This window comes from Cebus imitator, unplaced genomic scaffold (genome assembly GCF_001604975.1).
Source record: "Cebus imitator isolate Cc_AM_T3 unplaced genomic scaffold, Cebus_imitator-1.0 Scaffold114, whole genome shotgun sequence".
Taxonomy (NCBI): Eukaryota; Metazoa; Chordata; class Mammalia; order Primates; family Cebidae; genus Cebus; species Cebus imitator.
In genome coordinates this window covers 4,500,899-4,511,613 of record NW_016107429.1, presented here as the reverse complement: position 1 = coordinate 4,511,613, position 10,715 = coordinate 4,500,899, and the positions used below count along the sequence as shown (strand labels likewise).

At 41.1% G+C, this 10,715-nt stretch overlaps 1 pseudogene; it reads right to left on the bottom strand.

Moving 5' to 3' along the window:
- Positions 1 to 9,989: 9,989 nt before the first annotated feature.
- On the bottom strand, positions 9,990 to 10,459 carry LOC108311388 (annotated as a pseudogene).
- Positions 10,460 to 10,715: the final 256 nt, after the last annotated feature.

Here is a 10,715-nt window from a genome sequence, read left to right as displayed (position 1 = left end):
TATTTCATTTTACATTGCTATAAAGGAATACCTGAGGCTGGGTAATTTATAAAGGAGAGAGATTTATTTGGTGCATGGTTCTGTACAAGAAGCATAGTGCTGGCATCTGCTTCTTGTAAGACCTCAGGAAGCTTACAATCCTGGCAGAAGGCAAAGGGGGAGCAGGTGTATCACACAGTAAGAGAGAGAGCAAGAGAGAAGGGAGGAGGTGCTAAGCTCTAAATGACCAGCTCTCCACTAATCTAATAGAGCTAGAACTCACTCATTACTAGGAGGAGGCACGAAGTCATTCATGAGGGACCTACCCCCATGACTCAGGTACCTCACACTAGGCCCACCTCCAACACTGGGGATAATATTTTAACATAAGACCTGGAGGGGACAAACATCCAAACTGTATCACAAAGTGCATTGTATCAGTCAACTATCGTCATGTAACATGCCACTCCAAACCAATATTCATGTATTCTCATACATGTGTCTGCTGGCCAGCTTGGAATCCGTTGATTTAGGTGGTGCTAAGCTGCATTTACCTTCACGTTTCAGGCTGGTTTAGCGTTAATCCTTGTGTCTTTCCTGCCTTAGAACTGGCTCTTCTTTTGTCAAACAGCAGATGTGCAAGCAGTCAAGGCCAACATCCGAGCACAGTTCAAGCAGCTGTGCCAAAATCCAATACAAACTACCTGGCTGAGACCAGTATCGAATCATCAAGTAGCACTCCCCACTAGGGGGACAGGCTACAAAGTCCCAAGGGAGCAGTGTGGATACCAGGCAGGATAAAGAATTGGAGCCTGTAAGTCAATCTTTCACATGTACTTTCTAGAAAATGGTTCATTCCTCATAAATTAGAGTGTCTATCATTAGACAGATAGGTGGCATGTGCCTATCCCTTAGAAACATAAGCTAAGTATGTTTCTCTAAGATTTTAAAAATTATCACGCATAATTTAAGCACTACAAATTTCCCTATTAAAAATATGGCCATTACTTTTATATAACAATGAATCTCAACTGAAAATTAGACCTGTGTCTACATATTAGGCTTATGAAAAATCCTGTTTAAAGCAAGATTGACAGAAACTAACTTGCCTGCTCTCTGAGGTTAGGGATTATTCTGAAATCTTTATAATCGTACTTTGTCCAGTGCTTGATATAGCATAGATGCCCGAGAAAGATTTGTTTACTGAAAAAATGAAAACAGAATTACCAAACATCTCAGAGGCTGGCTCTGTGTTTATGATCCTTGCTTTTTATTAGTTACCACTTGATCTTCTCTTAGCTTCTAGGTTTCCTCTGACTCACAAGGTCGAGACTTCCTACCCTACGTGCTTGGTTATTGCCCATGTCTGGGAAGATATTTTATCTGTGAAATGAGAATTTGCCACTCATTCCCAATATAGTTGGTCAGACGTGGAATTTGTGTTTGTATTGTTTTAAGGCTCTTTGGGCCAGCTTTTATATGCCTTTGCCTCTAATGTGTTTGTGTTTGCTTGTTTTGCACATTTGTTTCAAAAAGAAAACTATGTACAGAGCACTACCTCTTCTCCTGCCAAGAATAATCAACCAAGTTCCCTCTCTTTACCCTTTCTTCCTGTTAGTATCTTACTTGAAAAGATGTACAACTAGAAAATGGGATGGTCTTTTGTCTGGCACCAAACCATGACCCTACTTTCAGATCTTGCTATTTTCAGTCTAAATGGCTGAGTCATTAATTCAGTTTATCAATCTCTCTTCTCCTCATTCCCCTTTCTACATATTTGACTCTTTACATATTTGACTTCCTATATATTATTTTTTATATTTTTGTTTTTAAAATTTATTATTATTTTGTTTTGGAGACCAAGTCTCACTTTTTTGCCAGGCACTAGGCTGAAGTGCAGTGGCATGAGCTTGGCTCACTACAACCTCCGCCTCCTGACTTCAACCAATTCTCCTACCTCAGCCTACCGGGTAGCTGAGACTACAGGCACGCACCACCATGCCTAGCTAATTTTTGGTTTTTTTTAGTAGAGACGGGGTTTCTCTATGTTGGTCTCAATCTCTTGACCTCATGATCTGTCCTCCTCAGCCTCCCAAAGTGCTGGGATTACAGGCATGAGCCAACATGCCCGGCCCTATTATTTTTGAGATGGAGTCTCAATCTGGCGCCCAGGCTGAAGTGCAATGGCTTGATCTTGGCTCACTGCAACCTCTGCCTCCCAGGCTCAAGAGATTCTCCCACCTCAGCTTCCCGAGTAGCTGGGATTACAGGCGCCCACCACCATGCCCGTCTAATTTTTTGTATTTTTAGTAAAGACAGTGTTTCACTATGTTGACTAGGCTGGTCTCAAACTCCTGACATCATGATCCACCCTCCTCAGCCTCCCAAAGTGCTGGGATTACAGGCATGAGCTACAATGCCCAGCCTTATATATTATCAATAAATTTTTAAAAATCTTACTTCTGGAAAATAATTCATTCTTTCGGAACCTTTCAAAAATACATTGAAAATAATAGAATTGCTTTTGAATATAGCTATAAAAAAAAGTCTCCTCCCAACCTCTCATAACAGATCTTGAGTGAAATCTGAAATTAGGTGAGGCCGCCTTCATATGTTATAAGGAGCCATCAGAATATGGCAAGTCCCACACTGATTTAAGATATTCCAAGACACAGGGAGTGTCTTCCATGCATTTGTGGAGTTAAAATGCAATAACCTTAGCCAGTTCATTAGTCAGCCAGGGCTTTAATAATTATCATCACAATTAATGAAAATATCTTTTATTAAAACCTTGTAGCTGCCAGGTATGGTGATGAGCACTTTCTATATACCATCTCCATTGATTCTGATAACCACTCATTGAGCTAGAAAGTAAAGCTAATTTACAGTGGACAAACCAACGATTTGGACTGGTTATATATTCAGCCAGCTGGTCATGTAGATGGAACAGTGGAGATGTAAACCCAGGCTGACATCAGAGCCTAAGCTGTTATAATTGTTTTGTGAACTACACTTTTCAGCTGTTTTGTTGTTCTTTTTCTTTGCTGCATTAAAAGGATGGAATGCAAAAGTTTCTACTCAACTCCTAGGGAATTTGAGGATTGAGACTTCATCCTTCAATAAAGAAATACTGGCTGATGAGTTGCTAACAATTTGGATGCCAAGGGTTCTGAGTATAATGGGCCATCCACTCTGCAAGAACAAAGAAAACACAGTTTGAAGAGAGCTGAAGCTCCTCTAGGAGAGAAAGTTTTCCCCAGAATGAAAATAAGTCAGAAGAAAGCAGCTGAGGAGGAGGAGATGAATAAGCAAAGCGTCAGGGACAGGAGACTTACCCCAAAAAGTACGCTTAACAAAGGTCAATTCTGAAGGACATGGGTTCAATGCACAAAGCAAAAGTTTTAAACAGCAATGACTCTGAAGCCAGCCTTCCTTGGATCAAACCCCAATTTCACCATTTACTAGTGAATTTACTTAATCTCTATGCTACTCAAGCTCTACCTCAGTTTTCCCTTCTATAAAATAGGAATAATATTAACATCCACCTTATAGGGTTCTGAGGGTTAAATGAATTGATACCTGTTAAGTCATTAGGATGGTGCCTGGTTCAGGGTGTTTAGTAGGTGTCAGTCCTTATTATTCATATGGTATTTCACAGCTTTGGAGTTGGGTGGGGCCATATTATCTGCCCAAAGCAGAAACATGTCCCATGACCTGCTCTCACACATTTCTTGCTTGCCCCAGGAAATCGTCCCAGTGAGGCTAAGGACTCATTCCAGGAGGATCCAACTGTGCACCTGTAGCCTCCCAGCAGGAACAGCTTCTGGCCCTGCTACAAGAGCTCTGCTATGACTCTTTCGTAATTCCAAGAACAGGAAATCTATTTAACTTAGAAACCAAATGATTAACAACTGAAACCCCAGAGCCCCTTTCTTCTGGCCCCCACTTCTATTTCACTCAGTTCTCCCATCTGAAAAGTAAAACCACTACCCACCTCACAGTATCATGAGCTCCTTTTTATTAAATGACAGAACAAATAAAAAGGAGCTAGTGGCCGGGTGCAGTGGCTTACGCCTGTAATCCCAGCACTCTGAGAGGCCAAGGCAGGTGGATCACAAGGTAAAGAGATCGAGACCATCCTGGGCAACACGGTGAAACACCGTCTCTGCTAAAAATACAAAAATTAGCTGGGTGTCGTGGCATGTGCCTGTAGTTCCAGCTACTCGGCAGGCTAAGGCAGGAAAATCATTTAAACCAGAGAAGCAGAGATTGCAGTGAGCTAAGATCGTACCACTGCACTCCAGTCTAGGCAACAGAGTGAGACTCTGTCTCAAAAAAAAAAAAAAAAAACAGGAGCTAGCACAGTGCCTGAAATGCAGTAGACAGTTTAAAAGTACAGTTGTCCCGTGATATTTGCATGGATTGCTTCCAGGACCTCCCTCAGATCCCAAAATCAGCAATGCTAGAGTCCCTGATGTAAAGGGATACAAGATTTGCATATAACCTATGCACATCCTTTCATATACTTCAGATCACCTCTGATTACTTATAATACCTGATACAATGTAAATGCTATATAGATGTTGTACGGTATAGGGAATAATGACAAAAAATCTGCACATATTCAGTACTGATGCATTTTTTTCCAAATATTTTTGATCTTCAGTTTGTTGATCCATGGTGTGGAATCCATGGGTACAGAGGGCTGACTGTATTCATTTGTTTCCTTCTTTCCTTAAGCTACAGACAGCCCTTCCTAAACACTGTTAAGGGACTAATGGCTTAAGGTAAAAAGCCTGGTGGGAAGTGGGGAATTAGTTCTGTCACTAAGCCAATGCTGCCTATACCATATCTACTGATTTATTCTTTCCCCGAATGTGTGTTTTTCTTAATGTATGTAGGTCAGAAAGAATGGCTTCAATATAGAAATTAAATGAGTATAATAATAATAATCACTAATAATATCTAGCTTCAGAAGTATAAGAAAACTGGCTTCTGTTTCTTTAATAGAAAAGTCTATGGTTTTCTTTTTTGGTCCCTAGAAAATTAAATCATAATTTATTCCTGTGTTTCAGGAGGGGATCTGTTCTGCTGAAATCATTAGATTTATTTAAGTTCACACAACAGAAGGAAGCATTCTGGAGGCTCTTTTTCATTGTTAAATGAGCACCTATGTGGTATTGTCACAGATGAAGGAGATAAAGGTACTTTGAGGAATAACACAGAAAAGGCGCTAGCATAAAAATTAATCAGATTAAATGTATTAGTAGATAGAGACCTGCAATCTGTTTTCTCCACCCCCTGTGTGACATGATAAAAGTAAACAGGGAAACTACTGGAGAGAGCCCACAGTTTAAAGACCAGTATGCTAGAACCAAAGGCTTCCTTGAAGTACTCTTTATGATGCTACACCTAACTCTCAGCAGGACAGCTAATTTCTCACACCAATCAGTCTATTGCAAGAAATGCTGAGGTGGAAAAATAAAATCCCTGCTGCACACTTTCCTGTCTTTCCCCAGATTCTAAATCTTCACACTGAAAATAATTTGCAAGCACAGGCATCTCTGGAATTCAACGGATTTCCCTTACCACCCTGCCTTTGTTCCTTCAATCCTAGAGGGATGCTTCAAGCAGACAGGAAATGTGACCCAGAAGTGTGGCGACACATTTGTGTCTTGTTTCAGGAAGATGAGTGTTTCTCAGTCTCCTATAGTTGAACTCACACATTCCATCTTTGGAGAAAGTTTTAAACAGTTCTGGCTTATTCGGAGTCCTTTGTTCTCAGGACCAGTTTAGGAAGCTGCCTGCGAGGACACAATGGCCGTGGTGGGCACGGCACTTTGAATACGTATTTTTTTTAATCATGACTTCCTGGGCAGGATTTTTTGTTACCATTCGGTAATATCAATCCTAATCCAGATCACACTTCAAGAATCTATTTAAATGATCTTACACTAATCAATAGCATGATAGAATGTAATTGCATAAACTTCAAATTAGTTCTAATTTTCCCCTTTGAATATAAAATGTCATTTACAGTCTTCCTAAAGACATAAATGAAAAATATGTGCATATTCCACACAAATATCTACATCTAGGCAGGCTTTACATAAATGAAAGCAGACATAGAAAATATGCCTATATTAACCAATTGTTATTGATTTACTTTCACTTATCAATAATTCATTTATTTTCTTATTGAAATAGGATTTAAGGGTAAGGAAATCAGGGATGATTAAAGTAAAATGTCTTGGGTTCAAACTGACACCAAGGAGCCTAAACATGCTCAGAGATGCCATTAGTCAATATGGAAAATGTGGGTGATCTAGGAAAAACTTGTTGTCTTCCCCACTTCAACTCTGAGCAGCCCTGTGGGTCCAGGGTTTGTTGAACAGACGTGGGGCATCTAAATTTCAGACCCCGTGTTCTACCTCAGCCAGGTGCATTCTTACATTTCACAAACAGTACAATCACCGAAAGCACCTGAAGCCACCTTCCACAGCAGAGCGAGAGCAGATCAGTAATGAGTCCTTGCTTGATAACAGAGACTGGCTGGCAGGTGAATCTTTAAAAAGGTGGCCTCTCCTTCAGGCTTGTGGTTATTCAAGTGAAAGTGAAAGGTTTTCCTGTCATGACATAAAACTGAGCAAAAAATAATCACCATATCTCTTGCCAACTTTGTCTCCTTGACTCGGGGAGATTTTAAATATAGAACAAAAGTTCCTTGCATCAGTAGCAAATCAGCCCCTGTGTCACTACTGGATTAATAATGCCTTAGGAAACATATCTCTGAATCGCTTCTTGGCCTTTTGGCTAAGATCAAGTGTGGAAACATATCTCTGATATGAAAGACTGTAGCACACGAAATACCCTGATACAGGAACACTTTCTACTGCAGGCATGGCTATGGTAGTATATACTCAGTGTATTAGATGAGCAGTTGTATTCTTTAGATATAGTTGTATTCTTTAGAATTTTCAAGTGAAAATTCCAACACATTACTCTCCACAGGAAAAAAAAAAAAGTCATAATCAGCGAAGACATTAGAAACCACCCAAATAATTTCTTCTGAATCATCTAGCTGCTCTACTTCTCCCCTACCCTCACCTTCCCATTGTCCGTAGTTGCCAGCAAGTAAACATGAATGCTGAATCAAGAACAAAAGTAAAACAGAAACACATATTTATGTAAACTGGTATTGATTCAACTAGGAAGAAACCCCATAGCTTTCAAGGCCTGAGTCACAAATCATTATGATCAGAAATGCTGATGTGCTAGGAATGCACAAGTATTTTTGCTTATTACCATGGCCCAGTCCTGTTGCAGAGCAAGAGTTAAGCTGAAAAACAGTAAATATGGTTTTAAGCTTCCATTTATCAGGCAATATTTTGGGAAAGGGAGGACACAGTGGCAATGAGTCCAGGCTTGTATATTCAGCTCTACACTCGGTCACCAAAAAGATCCGCATTTGGGAAAATCAGAGGGAGGTCACACCACCTTTCCAAACAAGAGAAAACTCTTCTTCTTCCCAAGATGACCCGAAATGTTCTAATTATTGGTTATTCCCTCTGGTTGGCGATGCAGCCAACAAGCACGTAGAGTTCAGTGAACCCACAAGTGCACAGCTGTTATCTTTGACTTATGGCCAAAACAAAAATTGGAACAGAATTTACTCAGACAAGTATAAAGGCTTCTGTTTAAAACAGCTATTTTCTAAGCCAGATAAACAGCTTTGAAATGGAGAAGAAATGAATCCTTTTCTAGAATGTCTGAATCAAAGTGAGGTCAGCATCTTGAAGACGAGATGTTAACATAGATTACCCACATGGCTGCCCAAGTCTCCCAAAGCATGAGGCAGCCTCCACACCTCCAAGATACCTGATTTCTACTTTTTTTTTTTTTTGTCAACTTGTTTTTGTGTTTTGGAAACAATTTTCTGCATTTGGGAAAGGTGGCTATGTTTAGTTAGTTGGTGATATAAAACATTAAGAACAGAGGATTGCTGTGCTGGAAGCTTCTGTGAGCCAGAAATTGCACAGGCCAGTGGTCCTTTTGGCCAGTAGCATGAGAGGCTCTTATGTGGCAGTTTGAGGACAGAAGAAACAAAGTGGCATCACTGTGGGCTTGAGTTAGTGATTCTGGCCTTTGAAGTTCCGCTAAGAAATATTAGCAAATACCCAATTTTTTATAGGTGGCAAAGGGACTGGTAAGAAATAGCTGGTAGGAGAAGCAGGGAAAAATCACCCTCCTTGTGCCTTACACAAATACTGTGTGCCTGTGCTAATCTGGCAATCCATCTTACAATCACCAAACAGTGCAGAGCAAGGAAGCAATTCGCACTGCAATAGTGCTCCTCCGAGCTTTTCATAGCTTGATGCCTATTGCAGCTGCTTATATTGTACCAGCAGGTGGGTATAAAATAGCAGATTCCGGAGCCGACAGAAGCCGTGTCCCAGGGTAGAAGAGGAGATGATTTTTTTTCCAGCAGAGTGAATATGCATATCAATGTACCTGAATGGAGAGCTGGGTCCTGGTGAGCTGTCATCAGCAGCAAATCCGTCTGTACTTCCATCTCAAGTGGCCTATTTCAGCGATAACAAGGCTTATGCAGCAAGGGTTTGAAAAGCCTGCTTCTCTCTTGATTCCAGGGGGTTACAGACCACGTCTGCAGTGTGGACAGCCTTGAGCCCACTATCAAAATTCATTCATTCCCAAATTCTCCCTGCGCTCATCATTTGCAGCAATAGTAAAACCTCACCAGTTTGAAAGTCCTGGGTTTTCTGGAATAGTAAGTGCAGAATATCCAGACATTGTAAGAACAATTATAACTACACAGCATTGTGGCCTGTTCTAAAATACTCTATCGTTAAGGCAGTCAGCTACATAATTGGTGTCAACTGCATACCTAATGGGCAGGGATAGTTATCAGAAGCCCACTGAACAAATGGATGGGACGTTTCAAACCTACAAGCATCAAGCTCCTCCAAAAATAACAAGAAGTGACAGCTGAAGTCATGCTTAACAGAATTGGTTTAAAAATGTGAAATGAGTTTTAAAAGCAGCACTGCCTTCACATTGGGTGTGAATGAGGCTTCCTATGAAATATCATAGGAGGGGAAATCCCTATTAAAGCTGCGACTCATGCTTTGTTCTCTTTGTCTGACAATTGGATCTCTCTAGATAATACTTGAAAGGACCGAGAGGTGTGGCAGCAGATGGGTGGGAGGGCAAGGCTGTGTAAAACAACCCTCTAAGAAAGAGTTTCAGTGAGCCTCATAAGTGGCACCATTAGGACCCGTCTGTGTAACAATTCCAGAACTGCTGCTTATCTGGCCATTTGTTTTCATAAAATGAGCAAGGAGAATCATGTCTGCCCCCTTCTTTCCCTCCCTGAGATCATGTGTTTCCTGCTGGTGGTTGTCTGGTTATTTTCTTTTACCCTTTCCCCATCTGATCATGGCTTTCTTATAATCCTCTAACACTGGGGTCAGAAAAATTTTTCTGTAAAAGGACAGAAAAGATTAAAAGTTTGCAGAACGTACTGTTTTCGTCACAACTACTTAACTCTGCAGTTATAGCATGTCGCAGCCACAGACAATACACAAATAAATGGGCGTGGCTGAGTCCCAAGAAACGTTATCTACAAAGATAGGTTGGGTGTCGCATTTAGCCCACAGCCATAATTTGGGGATCTCTTCTCTAAGACACTGTATCTTAAAGTCAGCTCTGGGAAATACTGTGGATTTTATTTACTTTCCTACACTTGATAACCCTCTGTGGTGGATTATTAGAGCAGCAGCTCCCTCATTTTTTCATTGCTCCCACTCTTCAGGCCCTGGGGAGTCTCTTCCCATACAGATTGTTATGGGCTGAATTGCATCCTCCCAAAATTCCTATGTTGAAGGTCTAACCCTTAGTACTTCAGAATGTAACCATATTTGGAGATAAGGTATTGTTTTTATATGGCGGAAAGACATAGATATATTATGACTTAACCAGCTGGACTCAGGTTAGATGATCCCAATTTTGTTGGCAACATCCAAAGCATCATAATCAGGAGCCACATGAACATATGTCTTCTTCTCTCCATCAGGCCAAATCAGGGTGTTGACCTTGGCCACATCAAGGTCACAGAGCTTCTTCACAGCCTGTTTAATCTGGTGCTTGACGGCTTTAACATCCACAATGAACACAGTGTGTTGTTGTCTTCTATACTCTTCATGGTGGACTCAGTGGTCAGCGGAAACTTGATGATAGCATAGTAGTCAAGCTTGCTTCTCCTTGGGGTCGCTCTTCCGAGAATATTTGGGCTGCCTCCGGAGTTGCAATGTCTTGGGCTGCTGGAAGGTGGGTGATGCGTGGATCATCTTTTTTTTGTGGCTGTGGACACCTTTCAACACTACCTTCTTGACTTTTAAAGCCTTCACTTTGGCTTCAGCTTTAGGAGGGATGGAGCTTCCTTCTTCGCCTTCGATGCCATCTTCTGAAAGGGTCTGATAAGGTCTTTAGAGGGGTGATTATGTTAAAAATGAGGCCATGACCCCTAATCCAACATGACCAGTGTTCTTCTCAGAAGAAGAGACACCAGAGATGCAGACATAGAGAAAAGACCATGTGAAGAGATAGCAAGAGGGTGGCCATATGCAAGCTGAGGGGATAGACTTCAGAGGAAACCAACCAGACACCTTGATCTTGGACTTTCAGATTCTAGAACTGTGAGAAAACACATTTCTGTT